General features: G+C 33.6%; 1 protein-coding gene across 6 annotated transcripts in view; it reads left to right on the forward strand.

Annotated features, from left to right (window-relative positions):
* Positions 1 to 14,159, forward strand: part of LOC106662874 (microtubule-associated protein futsch) — a 39,779-nt gene that overhangs the window by 11,210 nt on the left and 14,410 nt on the right. The gene's annotated exons all lie outside the window — the stretch shown is intronic.

A 14,159-nucleotide genomic window follows, 5' to 3' on the forward strand; every position in this document is an offset into this window, starting at 1 on the left:
ATTTATTAAGAGATTGTTCAAGCTTCATACTAATAATAGAATTCTTGTTATTAATGTTAGTAATATAACAGTAAGATTGTCGTTTGATGTTTTATCAATTTATGTTGTATTAAGTAAACTTGTGGATATTTTACACGTGATGGTAGTTCGTGTTTGGTTCAAACCGCCAACGGAAGAAAATCAATAGTCGGGGTTATTTTTTAAACTACACGTACACCGAAGGGCGAATGTTAATCACCAGAGTGTTCGTAACAAATAACGCTCTCAAAAACATGTAAATAACATTTCGATCACGCTTTGAACCGGCAGGAAAGAACGTCAAACTGCATCAAGTGAAAGAAAGGGAAGAATTCGCATTGAACTAAGCTACTGTCAGTTCCTTTGTTCTCTGGGATCGTCTCACATCCGTTTCCACCTTCATGGGGTCAGTCGGGGAATGTATAGAATTATGCACCTCCGCCGCCTCCGCACTTGCACTACCTCCCATTGTTCCACCATCTTTGGAGATATTGGGACGATCTCCCGCCACCCTTCCACCTTCATGGGGTCTGACTGGGAATGTATAGACTTTTGTACCTCCGCCTCTGCACTTGATACTCCCAACCATTCCAAATTCTTTGGAGATGGTGGCCACTCTGATCACCTCCCGCCACCCTTCACTTTCATGGGATCTGACTGACGGGGAAAGTATAGGGTTTTGAACCCTTCCCACCTTTCACTATCTTTGGAGATACTGGAACCACCTCCCCCCACCCTTTCACCTTCATGGGGTCTGACTGGAAATGTATTGACTTTTGCACCTCCGCCTCTGCACTTGATACTCCCAACCATTCCAAATTCTTTGGAGATGGTGGCCACTCGGATCACCTCCCGCCACCCTTCACTTTCATGGGATCTGACTNTTGAGATATTGGGACAATCTCCCGCCATTCTTCCACCTTCATGGGGTCTGAGGGGGAAGTATACTTTTGCACCTCCTCCCACCATTCCACCACCTCTGGAGATATTGGGACCATCTCCCGCCACCCTTTCACCTTCATGAGGTCTGACTAGAAATGTATAGACTTTTGCAACTCCGCCTCCGCACTTGATACTCCCAACCATTCCAAATTCTTTGGAGATAGTGGCCACTCGGATCACCTCCCGCCACCCTTCACTTTCATGGGATCTGACTGACGGGGAAAGTATAGGCTTTTGCACCTTTTCCCACCTTTCACTATCTTTGGAGATACTGGGACCACCTCCCCCCACTCATTCACCTTCAAGAGGTCTGACGGGGAATGTATAGCCTTTTGCATCTCCGCCTCCGCACTTGATACTCCCCCACCATTCCAACTTCTTTGGAGATAGTTGGACCACTTCCTATGACAATGCAAACACGTTGAGAAAAATGTGCTTAGTGTATAAAGGCTATACCGATAATCGGTACAACGTGAAAGTTTTGTTTCCAATCATTCACATTCCCATCAGGCCCCTTGAAGGTAAATGCAGTGAGATGTCCTGAACCGGAGTTTTTTCTTGACCAACAATGATCAACGGTGTTACAAACGTTAAACATAAACCAGCCAATAGGAAAAATTCATCCTTGTTTCGATTGGGAATATTGACATATCGCCTTGGAGATGTTCAAGGTTCGGCTATTGACCTTCTATTTTTGCGAAGATTTTATATCCAAACTCACCCAATATGTCACCAGAAAACACCCAATATGTTCCTTAAAGAAAAATACTTCAAATTATTTTAGAAATTTATTTTACCATTTTAGCGTTTAAGAAAGAAAAAAAAAGATGTTTTGTTGATATTATGTTAAGAAAATATCTCCAAATTGATGTTTTGTGACATCAAAGAAAAAATCAACATCCTTTTTAGTGCCATGCATTTTCAAAACCGTTCGACATAACCGTTTTAACCGAAACATACAAATTGGGAAGAAAAACTAAATCTTGATTCGAAAAATGGAAGAACTGAGTTGATTTACGGTCCGAGTCATCAAACGGGGCTTTAATTAACGATAGTAAACCTCAGCTAAACCTTTGTTCATTAGTTAATGCCATTATACCAAAGAAGTAGAGAATATTTAAAAGTTCAAATATGTTATCAACATTGAATCAAAAATTAGAGGTGAAGAAGAAACGAGGTAGAGTTAAGATAAAAAAAAATCCCGACGTAATATCGTTGAATTAATTTATCCCGTATTTTCCCCATTAGCACTGGGCAAATTTATATATTTTTCGGTATGAATTTCATTGGAAATACGAAATTTTTTATGTATTTTTTATTTTAATGACTGAAGTTAATTTATACACATCGTTGCAGGGGTATGATCATTTTTTTCCTTGACTTTATTAATACATTGACTTACTATGTATATTATTCCACTATAAATTCAGATTCAAATTCACATGAGCAATTTTTAAAATCGTCTATATCTTAGATTTAAATAATATGATTTCTACTGTGTATTTAATTCCTTAAATAACAATGAAGGAAAAAAAATACATTAGATTTCAGACTAGCCAATATTTTTAGTAAAAACTCAAAATTAGTGTTTGTGTCCAAGACATCTTACGCATTTTCCAACATTTTTTGCTGGATGGTTTATGTACTTTGGGTACAATAAATAAAACTCTCCACTACTTTCTGGGCGACAATTCTTTCCTCAGCCCCTCGGTTCCACTTGATAAACTTGTTTTCCTACTGTCGCCGTCTCCAAGTTCTTTTTTTTTTGTGAAGTTCGAACACAAAATTCATATAAAATGTTATCTTTTACATCATTCAAAAGATGAAACGTTTTGGGGAGAACAAGGAAATCAGTCTAAATACAGCGGCGTATTTAGTGTCCGAGCGGATCGAAGTCACGATTATTCAAGTGGTAGAGCAGCGGCGTATTTAGCCGACGGTCGTGGGTTCGAATCCCGCTTGTGACGCTGACTTTTTTATCTCAACTAAAAACCTTAATTAATTGAGAATTATTATTACATAATACATTATTATTTAAATACCTACATTCATTTATTCAGCCAAAAAATACAAAAATGCCATAGAGCTGTATTTTTAGTTTGGATAAATGTAGTATTTATTTAGTATTAGTATCTTTTCACTAAATACGTACTTATCTGAAAAAAAGTATTCGCCTATTCTATCTAATCTTCGTAGTTGTATCTAATTAATTAATCTTTATGTAAGGTATTGGTTGAGATAAAAAAGTCGGTGCCACGAGCGGGATTCGAACCAACGACCTTTGGCTAAATACGCCGCTGCTCTATGTGACATCATACATGATCATTTATGATAAGCGGCGTATTTAGCCAAAGGTCGTGGGTTCGAATCCCGCTCGTGGCACTGACTTTTTTATCTCAACCAATAACTTTCATAAATATTAAGTAATTGAAAAAAGTTAATTGGTCATTCGGACCACGAACTGTAATGGATGGGTCAGAACGTTTCAGTGTTTTTTCGCACTCTTAGATATTTTTAAAAAATTATACCAAATCGTTAAAAGCACTTTTTTAATAAAAATTATTCAAATGTTTACCTACTGTATTTCCTTAAAAATGTTTTGGCGTTATTATATTTTATTAATTGTTTGAATTCTTGGGGAATGTAGCGCCACATTTTCAGATTGTATACTTGTAAAAATATTGCAGGAAGCTCGGCGTTTAAAATAAATTTTTTATTTAGTTTATTAGCTTAATCGTAGAAATATATTAAAAAAACGTAGTAAAAACATTTAACAATATAACAAACAAAAATAACATAATTAATTAATATAGTAAGTAACTGGATATGAACGCGTTTTTTTCGTACGGTTTGTTTGTCACGCGTTCACAATTCAAAAGGCATTTCAGGTTAATTACTTAGATAGCCTATGACATAAATTGGTAAATATATGAGACTAGCGGAAGGTTTATTCAGCAGCTCTACCAGACTTTTTGAGTTTATACTTACCACCCAAGCAGGCCGAAAAGGTCCAAAAATTGGAAAATTAGAGTAAATACGCGAAAGGTCTTCTTTCCAGAACCCTGTCCAAAAGGTATGACTGATGCGAAGAAGTACCTGAATCAGTTGTGAGTATTAATGTGTTTCTAGCATGTGTTGAGGGTGAATGTATTTATTAGCTTGAATGTGTAGTATGAAGGGCTAATAGCGGAATCTCATCGACCCTCGATTAGGTCACTTGTACAATAGGTGTAAAAGGTGATGGAAGAATATCGAGTATTCCATCACCCTAATTGTGCGAATGGTATCTAAATAAAAAAATGTGTAAGTTAAGTAAGGAAGAGTAAATTTGTGAATCGGTTTGAAATCTAGGAATTGCATGCATCGGGTGCTGATTCGACTGGGTTCTGACCTCAAACTGCCAACACCCGAGGTGTGACTCTCCAGGGTTGCCGTTAATTTATTTTAATTACAAAAGCTGGAATATCCAAGAAGTGATGGGCAAAATTCTGTACATTTGAGCTTATATAAATCAGTAATCAGGAAATCTAATATTTATAAAACCTGTGTAGTACAATAAATAAAGAAACATATTCAACCAAGAAAAAAAGTAAACTCATCTATTGAAAGTTTAACATTTGAATACATTATGATTAGATAAAGCTATTTCTAAAATAACTGAACAAAATAAAAATATATTAGTTTAAGAATATAAAACATTAATGGAATAAATAATAACTTCACTAATTTCGTGGTCCGCTTGAGATAAAAAAGTCAATGGCACGAGCGGGATTCGAACCCACGATCTTCGGCTTGATACGCCGCTGCTATATCACTTGAGCTATCGTGACCTCGATCCACTCGGACACCAACTTCCCATCTCAACTTTTATCTCAACTAAAAACCTTAATAAATCGTAATAAATTAATTGGTCTAATATGTTTCTAGCATGTGTTGAGGGTGAATGTATTTATTAGCCTGAATGTGTAGTACGAAGGGCCAATGGCGGAATCTCATCGACCCTCGATTAGGTCACTTGTATAATAGGTGTAAAAGGTGATGGAAGAATATCGAGTATTCCATCACCCTAAATGTGCGAATGGTATCTAAATAAAAAAATGTGTAAGTTAAGTAAGAAAAAGTAAATTTATGAATGGTTTTGAAATCTAGGAATTGCATGCATCGGGTGCTGATTCGACTGGGTTCTGACCTCAGTCTGCCAACACCCGAGGTGTGACTCTCCAGGGTTGCCGTTAATTTATTTTAATTACAAAGCTGTAATTTTCAAGAAGTGATGGGCAAAATTCTGTAATGTTTGTACATTTGAGCTTATATAAATCAGTAATCAGGAAATCTAATATTTATAAAACATGTGTAGTACAATAAATGAAAAAACATATTCAACCAAGAAAAAAAGTAAACTCATCTATTGAAATTTTAACATTTGAAAACATTATGATTAGATAAAGCTATTTCTAAAGTAACTAAACAAAATAAAAATATATTGGTTTAAGAATATAAAACAATAATGGAATAAGTAATAACATAAGACCTGCGATAAAGCTGATAAAATCTTGCCAAACAGGATACAAGCAGTTAAATATAACCAATAATTCTCTGATTCTGAAAAAATCAACATGGGAGTTCCGCAATGATCTGTATTGGGTCCTTTAGTCTACTTAATTTTCTCAAATGATCTCTACTTAAATTTTCCAAGTATACACTTGACTGGCTTTGCAGATGACAACACCAATTCAGTGTCTGACAAATCCCTAGAGAAGGCACATATAACAAATAAGAATATATTAAATGAACTCAAAAAATGCTTTGAGAAAAATGGATTACGCCACAATAACAATAAAAGTAAAATCCTTACACTAAGCCAAAAAGACCTCTCAAAACTCCAAACAAATCCTGAATTGGTTAGCCTATTAGGCATTAAAATAGACCCCAAACAAAACAGGACTGCCCACTGTGCAGATCTAATAAAAAAATTAAATTCAAATATATTTCTATTGAGAGGCCTAGCTACACAGATATCAAGTGAAACACAAATAAAAGCATATTATGGTTGCTTTCATGGCTATATCTCTTACTACATATTGGTGCGGGGACATGCTCCATCAGCAAAAAAAGTTTTTGCTACACAGAGAAAAGCAATCAGGGTTATTGCAAAACTAAAATATAGAAATGGCTGTAGGCAAGCTTTTATCGATTTAAAAATTTTGACTCTCTCCGTTATCTATATTCTAAAGTGTATCACATATGTTATAAATAACTTTTATAAATTTAGATGTATAACTACCTCACATAGTCATGAAACTAGATCTCGTAAAAAACTTGTCACCACCCGTAACAGATTGAAAGTCGTACATAATAGTACAAAATATTGGATATAATATTTCATTATAATGCGGTACCTGACAAATTAAAACACTTAGGTAAAAACAAGCTAAGAAAAGTAATTTATCAACATCTAGTCACACATGCCTTCTATAGTGCAGATGAATTTTTAGAAAGTTTTAAATAAATTGCTTTATCTTACATTGATTTGTTGTAAAACGTTTATTTATTTACTACTGCATATAATTTTATAACCGTTGTAATTTGATATGCATAATAGTATTTTTCGACAATTGTAATACCCAATTCATGGTTGCTACAAATAAAATCCCTCTCTCTCTCTCAACAACAAAAAAATTGCTCTCTCTCAATCTCTCTCTCCTCTCTCTATCTCTCTCTCTCCCTCTCACTCCCTCTCCCTTTCTTTCTCTCTCTCCTCTCTCTCTCTCTCTCTCTCTCTCTCTCTCTCTCTCTTCCTCTCTCTTCCTGTCCCTATATATGTCTTTATTTATTTCATTCCTATCTGTTTATATATATTTATCTTCTCTTTTTTATTCCTACCTGGCATATTGTTCTGTTCAATACTAATATCGTATGCACTTTCCGTTATATTTTTTTTTAGTTATGAAAAAATAATGAAAGAATAAGAAGAATTGTTAAAAAAAAAGTCCAGTGCAAACTGCTTTCGTAAAACTTTAAAAGTTATTGCTACAAATAAAATCTCTCTCCCCCCTCTCTCTCTCACGCTCACGCTCACGCTCTCTCTCTCTCTCTCTCTCTCTCTCTCTCTCACTCACTCACTCTCTCTCTCTCTCACTCTCACTCTCTCTCTCTCTCTCTCAGACCTTAGAATTAAATTTTTTGTAAAATTTATATAAAATTTTAAAGCAGAAATATAAATTACTTAAAAGTTAGGCAGTTTTTAAAAAGGACATATAACATTTTTTTTTATAAAGAAATAAAAATCAAAACAAAAATTAAAAATGTTTAACGTAAATAAAAGATCTTCTATTGCTTTCTTTACTGTTTGTTTAAATCAAATTAAATAATTCAAAATATTTAATTATTTTAATTTTTAAAGAAATAAATGATTAACCACTGTATTTTTTCTGTCAGCAGCTTGATCGTCTCCATGATTTCTGATCACCCTGGTCTGAAATTCTTACTGCTAGATCGTCTCTTAGAACGACTAAAAAATGTCGATTGCAGTTGAGATTATGTAAAAACACATTATACTATGATATTATAAATAGTTTTTATCTAATGCGGTAATAGGGGAGACAACTTAAATATTCATAACAAAAGATAATCAAAACCAATATGACACGCTTTTTGATTAATGACCTACTTATGTAAACAAAGAAGACAGAACAAAGAAAAAGTTGTTTTTAAGGTTTAGATCTTCGACGGCTGGTGCTATTAAAATTTCAAATCCAGTTTCCTTTATCGGGCAGGAAAACCCTGCTTCTTAATATTCCGATGGCGTTCCGTTTTTTCTTTCTTTTTCCTTTGAATATTTATGCCGCCGCATTTTTAATCAATTTCATTCATAAAATAAATAGCTGTTTTTACTGTTTTCCCGTATTGAATGATTGCACCTCTGCTTGAATTGAATGCAGGTGCAACGAAAACATCAATAAATGTATATCTATAAAAAATAATCCATTACGGTTCGTGGTCCGATTGACCAATTAACTTTTTTTTTTCAATTAATTAATATTTATGAAAGGTATTGGTTGAGGTAAAAAATCAGCGTCACGAGCGAGATTCGAACTCACGATCTTCGGCTAGATAAGCCGCTGCTCTACCACTTGAGCTATCGAGACCTCGATCCACTCGGACACTAACTTCCCATCTCAACTCTACCTTTTGAATTTTCCCTCTTTTTTGCCATTTTTCAAATGTCGTGTAATCTATTTGATTCTCGGCGACAAATGAGTGGATCGAGGTCACGATAGCTCAAGTGGTAGAGCAGCGGTGTATCTAGCCGTGGGTTCGAATACCGCTCGTGACACTGACTTTTTTATCTCAACTAAAAACCTTAACTAATTGAAAGATATTAATTGGTCAAGAGGACCACGAAAACTAGTGAATTTCTCAAAGTATTTTTTTTCTAAATTAATATTACTTTTTGTTTGTTTTATCATAATAAAAGCCATGATTAATTTTGCAACTCCTTCTATATACAGTAAGTATTTATCCTTACAGAAAGCAGGCTGTAATGGAAAAATAACAAATTACTTTTATTATTATGTGATTTTTTTTTATTATTCGATTTCGAATCTAAAAGCCGTATTATATTTTGTAATTTCCATTTTGGCGAAGTAAATATTTATTATTATTAAGAAAGTTCTACAAAAATTAGATTAGATTTTCAAATCATGGTTGTAAGGTAGAAAAATGGATGTGTGCTAACAATTTTGCTGAGGTAGGTTTAATGTGATGATGTAGTAAAATCGATACCGCAAGTCTGATAAAATCATTTCTATGGCTACCTTTATAAGTGAAGCGACAATCAATAAGATAATTGAACACCGTCGAATCAGTTTTTTTCACTGGTTTATAGATTTTTTTCTTTTCTTCTGTTGATGAATAACCTGCTTTTTATCCTCTTTGGTCTACGAGGGTGTTAAGTAACTAGCCGAAATGTTATTTATTTCTAACACTCTGCGAATGATCGTTTGCCCTTGTTACAAAAGAGACGACAAGAGACAGAAAATCAATTGTGGCCTGGTTCGCTCTTCATAGTTCATTGTTCATAAGAAGGAGCCAATTTTGGATAGAGTCGAATAGTCATTAGACTCCTTTGGTTTTAAATTTGACGACTCAACCCTATTTTGTATCTAAGTACATAAATGATTTGTTTGTTTTATATTTCTTTCTTTTTATATTTTCTCGGTCACATTCTTTCCTACTATTAGAAAAGATTATTATTATTAAATTCGCTAGTTTTCGTGGTCCGCTTGACCAATTATTATTTTTCAATTAATTAAAGTTTTTAGTTGAGATAAAAAAGTCAGTGTCAGGAGCAGGATTCGAACCCATGACCTTCGGCTAGATACGCTGCTGCTCTACCACTTGAGCTATGGTGACTTCGATCCACACGGACACTAACTTCCCATCTCAACCCCACCTTTTGACCTTTTGAATTTTCCCTCCGGGGTCATTTCATTTGTCGCCGAGACTCAAATAGATTACACGACATTTGAAAAATGGCGAAAAGGAGGGAAAATTCAAAAGGTGGGGTTGAGATGGGAAGTTAGCGATCGAGTGGATCGAGGTCACGATAGCTCAAATGGAAGAGCAGCGGCGTATCTAGCCGAAAATCGTGGGTTCGAATCCCGCTCGTGACACTGACTTTTTTATCTCAACTAAAAACCTTAATTAATTGAAAATTATTATATTATTACATAATACATTATTATTTAAATACCTACATTCATTTATTCAGCCAAAATATACAATTAATGCCAAATATTACCAACATAAATATAATTTCAACTCTCTGTTCTTCTAAACATAAGACTTTTATTAGTACAACTAATAATATTTGATTTTTTATTGTCATTGTGCATTATGGTTGTCTAAAAACCTTTTTTTGAAGGCTTAAAATAAAATCAACATAGTCAATGAGGTGAAAAATGAAAAATAAACCATTTCCTATATTAGTATGCTTTTAACAATAGCTTGAATGTTTTCAGCATAAAAATACAATAAACAGTTACGATATGCCGTTATTACTACAAATTACGTTTTTCCACGTATAGTCTTTGTATTTTTTTCTCGGTTTTTATTTCATACCTAATTTTTTAACATTTATTAATCATTAAAAAAATTATAAACAATATCAAACAGTATCACTGTTATCATTCAGCAATTAGCAATGGCAATTATGAATCATCACTTTCATCCACGTTTATTTTTTAAGCTAAATTAACTTCTACTACATTTTCAACTTAAAACCATCGTAATTCATATCAAATATGATCAATATTGATTGATATAATTATTCGGAAATCGTGAGATGCGATCTGGTGTGATATGTTTCAGAAAAACTTTTCTTTATCGTGCCAACGTTTCGATCTTTATTGAGATCATCTTCAGGGCTCAAAGTGTGGCACTCTCAACACGACACGCAAGAATGGCACAATTACACACAAGACAAACACTTTGAGCTCTGAAGATGATCTCAATAAAGATAAAAACNTCGGTATAGAAAAGACCTGAAGATGATCTCAATAAAGATCGAAACGTTGGCACGATAAAGAAAATGTTTTTCTGAAACCTACATCACACCAGACCGCATCTCACGATTTCTGAATAATTATCAATTAACGGTCACTAATCACCACACATTGATTGATATGTACCAATAATATTCAGAATTACGCATAAACAATGCCAATTCATTTTTTATTTACATTTACGGGGAATATCAGTGGTATCACGTTTTGAATCTCTAAGACAAGAAATTTGAACTGCTTTAAATGATAGTAGTATGAAAGAATTATTAGTAAGAACTAACTTTTAAAGTAGTTGAACAACATACCCACCCCACGTTTATCATTGCTATTAAGAAGTATGAATACTGTCAGCATTGATATTTACTATTTGGTTAAAAAAGTTTTCGTAATTCATATATGTAAAAATCCCTTTTTTTATTGTTTTTTTATGATTGATTGTTTGTGCTCAATGGGATTTTATTTTGTTTTCTGGAAGACAAGGAACGACGTCCAACTAAACTTTATGAGAAAATACCGAAAGTTAGATCATACGTGAGATGTCGCAACTCGGCTAATGTTGTTTCCCGTTTTAAGAAATTTGAGAATTATTAAGAATATCGTGTTACTTTGAACAACTTGGTGCCAGAGACGAGTTTTGTTTCCAATGAACGAATAAAAACATCGATTTCTAAAAAGATTAGAGATAAGAAAGGAAGTGGCTACAACGTTACTTTGTTATTATTTGCAGCAAAAAGCTTCTGGATGTAGGACAAAATAAAATTTCTTAGCTGATTAAGATTGATTTGGGTAAAAACAAAATATATTTTGGAGATGCTTTGCTGGTTTGTACTATAATTTTAAAAAATAGCACACTTTTTTTGAGCAGGATTGCAATAAATCTTTAAGTTGGTTTGGTATTCGTATTGGACGTTTTATAAGGTATAAACTGAGATTTAGATTTTTTTCATTAACTGACTTTTGAATTTAAAACAGCCATTCAAACGGTGTGTTCATCGTATGATAAAGCCTCCCCTTGTGGGCGATATTTCCAAAAGAGTCCTGCCGGCTGATTTATACGGATTGTTCACGCAGTGCAGACGTGGAATGCACATGGGCGCTACAAAAAAATCAACACTAAATCGTACAAATCAGCAGAATTGCGGGGGTGTTGAATGATGAAAGTGATCAAATCAAATTGCATCGTGGAATATTTCCGCCGTCCCATCCCCTAAACACGATAATGTATTCAGCCCAGTTGAAATTTGAAATAACTTCATAATTCAAAACTTCAATTGTAATATTTATTCGCGGAAATAGACGACATGAATAATTTAATTGTAAAATTGGACGATTTGGGCTAAAATCGTTGAATCTTAGAGCAGACATAAACACAAATTGTATATTACAAGTTTACTAGTTTCCGTGGTCCGCTTGACCAATTAATATCTTTCAATTAATTAAGGTTTTTAGTTGAGATAAAAAAGTCAATGGCACGAGCGGGATTCGAACCCACGATCTTCGGCTAGATACGCCGCTGCTCTACCACTTGAGCTATCGTGACCTCGATCCACTCGGAAGGAAAATTCAAAAGGTTGGGGGTGAGATGGGAAGTTAGTGTCCGAGTGGATTGAGGTCACGATAGCTCAAGTGGTAGAGCAGCGGCGTATCAAGCCGAAGATCGTGGGTTCGAATCTCGCTCGTGACGCTGATTTTTTACCTCAACTAAAAACCTTAATTAATTGAAGTATATTACAAGTTTCGATCTAACTTTTCTGAAACAAAAGAGGCTTATTTTAGCAGTTGGTAGTTACAAACATAAGCACTCATTCCAGATCAAGTTGAATTTGTGCATATTATGTTTCCGATTCGAACAGAAAAAATATACTGGGTGGTTTTTAAAATATATGACGATGAAAAATATATGATATGGAAATTGTTAGAAATTTCCATTCTGCAGTGTTTACATAATGTTTATGTATAATTTGCCTGGGAATTTAAAAAAATTATTCTATAAGTTAAATTCTCTCTTAAAAAATTACATTTATCCAAAGAAGATTAGAAGTTAGAATTTTTAGAATGTCCATATATGCGTCGTTTAAACATACAAAGAAAATTTAAATACACTGACTGGCAAAAAATTCTACCCACTTGTAATATAACTTGATGTGTATATATTTTTATTTATTAACCAAAGTTTCTCGTTTTTTTACCGTTTAATAATTGAGTCTTTGCCTAAAAAGTAAAAAAAATGTGAATTGCTAAGGAAAATTAAAAATATAAAAAAAAGACGGAGAAATAAAATTATTCGTCAAAAGCGGTACAGAATATTAATTTATTTGTCTGGAAATTTTTAAATAAGTTATTGTAAAAGTTAATTTCTCTGTAATTCAGTAAAGAAATTTACATTTATAAAAACTATCTGCCTATACACTCTTTAATTATATTGTGTAATCGTCAATGACGTAGAATAATATCAGTTTTTTAATAATTTAAACTGGCATTTTTATGACGTTAATGTAGAAGTTAATTCCTCCATAATTCAATATAGAAATTTACTGAAGTCTTGAGGAGCGATCAAGAATGAGGAAGTTTAGAAAAACACCTTTTCCATTTTTTGCCCGCGTTTCGACCTTTATTCGGGTCATCTTCAGAGCATAAAATGCGGTGCTATTCTTGTGGTGTCATATTGGTTTTTGACCTCTCTGTTCTCTCTTTAATTGTATTGTATAATCTTCAAGGACGTAGAATAATACCATTTTTATAATTTCTCTGGCGGTTTTTAAGACGATATTGTAGAACGTAATTTCTCATCAAAACAGTAAAGAAATTTCCATTTATCAAATACGTCGAAGCAGTCTGATCGTGTCTGGCCATTCTGAATTTTTTTAAATTTCATTCATACATTCACTAAATAAATAACTACCCACTGTTGTTTTCACTTGGAAAACTGATAAATTCGAAACGTATAATAATTTTTTTTCGGCATTTCGAATATTTCATATTTTCCGGGTCTACCTATGGATAATTAGTAATGAAAATGATGCATATGACTCTCCAAAATTAAATGTGGTTTCAAATACAAACTTCTTGGGAATAATACTGGATGGGGGGGTGTCGGTGGCCGCAACGGTTTATGCGTTAACACGGCGCTAATCATTGTGAGGTAAAGATCCCGGGTTCGAATACAGCGGCCCTGCATTCGAACCCGACATATAAATGGGCTTTTTTTCAAAAACACCGGCACCCCGAGGGCTGATGTAACCTCTGCTGTTGCAAACCCTCGTTAAAAAAAAAATATATATATATATATGTATATATATAAAATAATAATAATTGCTTATCTTGGGAACAACACTATAAAATCACTGTAAAAGACCTGATTTTACCCTCACCAACCATCAGACGAATCTGACATACATTCTCGGTCTAATACGTAAAACACAATAAATAACTCCATTGTATTTCGAGAATTGGAAAAATCTATTTTACGTGCTATGAGCATTGCCACATTTTGTTTATTTTTGATTTAAGAAAGTTGAAAATAAAACATAGAAATATTACTAATATTAATTTTTTTAGTAAAACCAATATAAACAATAAAAAACACTAACTATTAATGTAAATATAATATACTAATATTTAATTTATAGCGGC

Source organism: Cimex lectularius, unplaced genomic scaffold, assembly GCF_000648675.2.
Source record: "Cimex lectularius strain Harlan isolate CLEC.00 unplaced genomic scaffold, Clec_2.1 scaffold84, whole genome shotgun sequence".
Classification (NCBI taxonomy): domain Eukaryota; kingdom Metazoa; phylum Arthropoda; class Insecta; order Hemiptera; family Cimicidae; genus Cimex; species Cimex lectularius.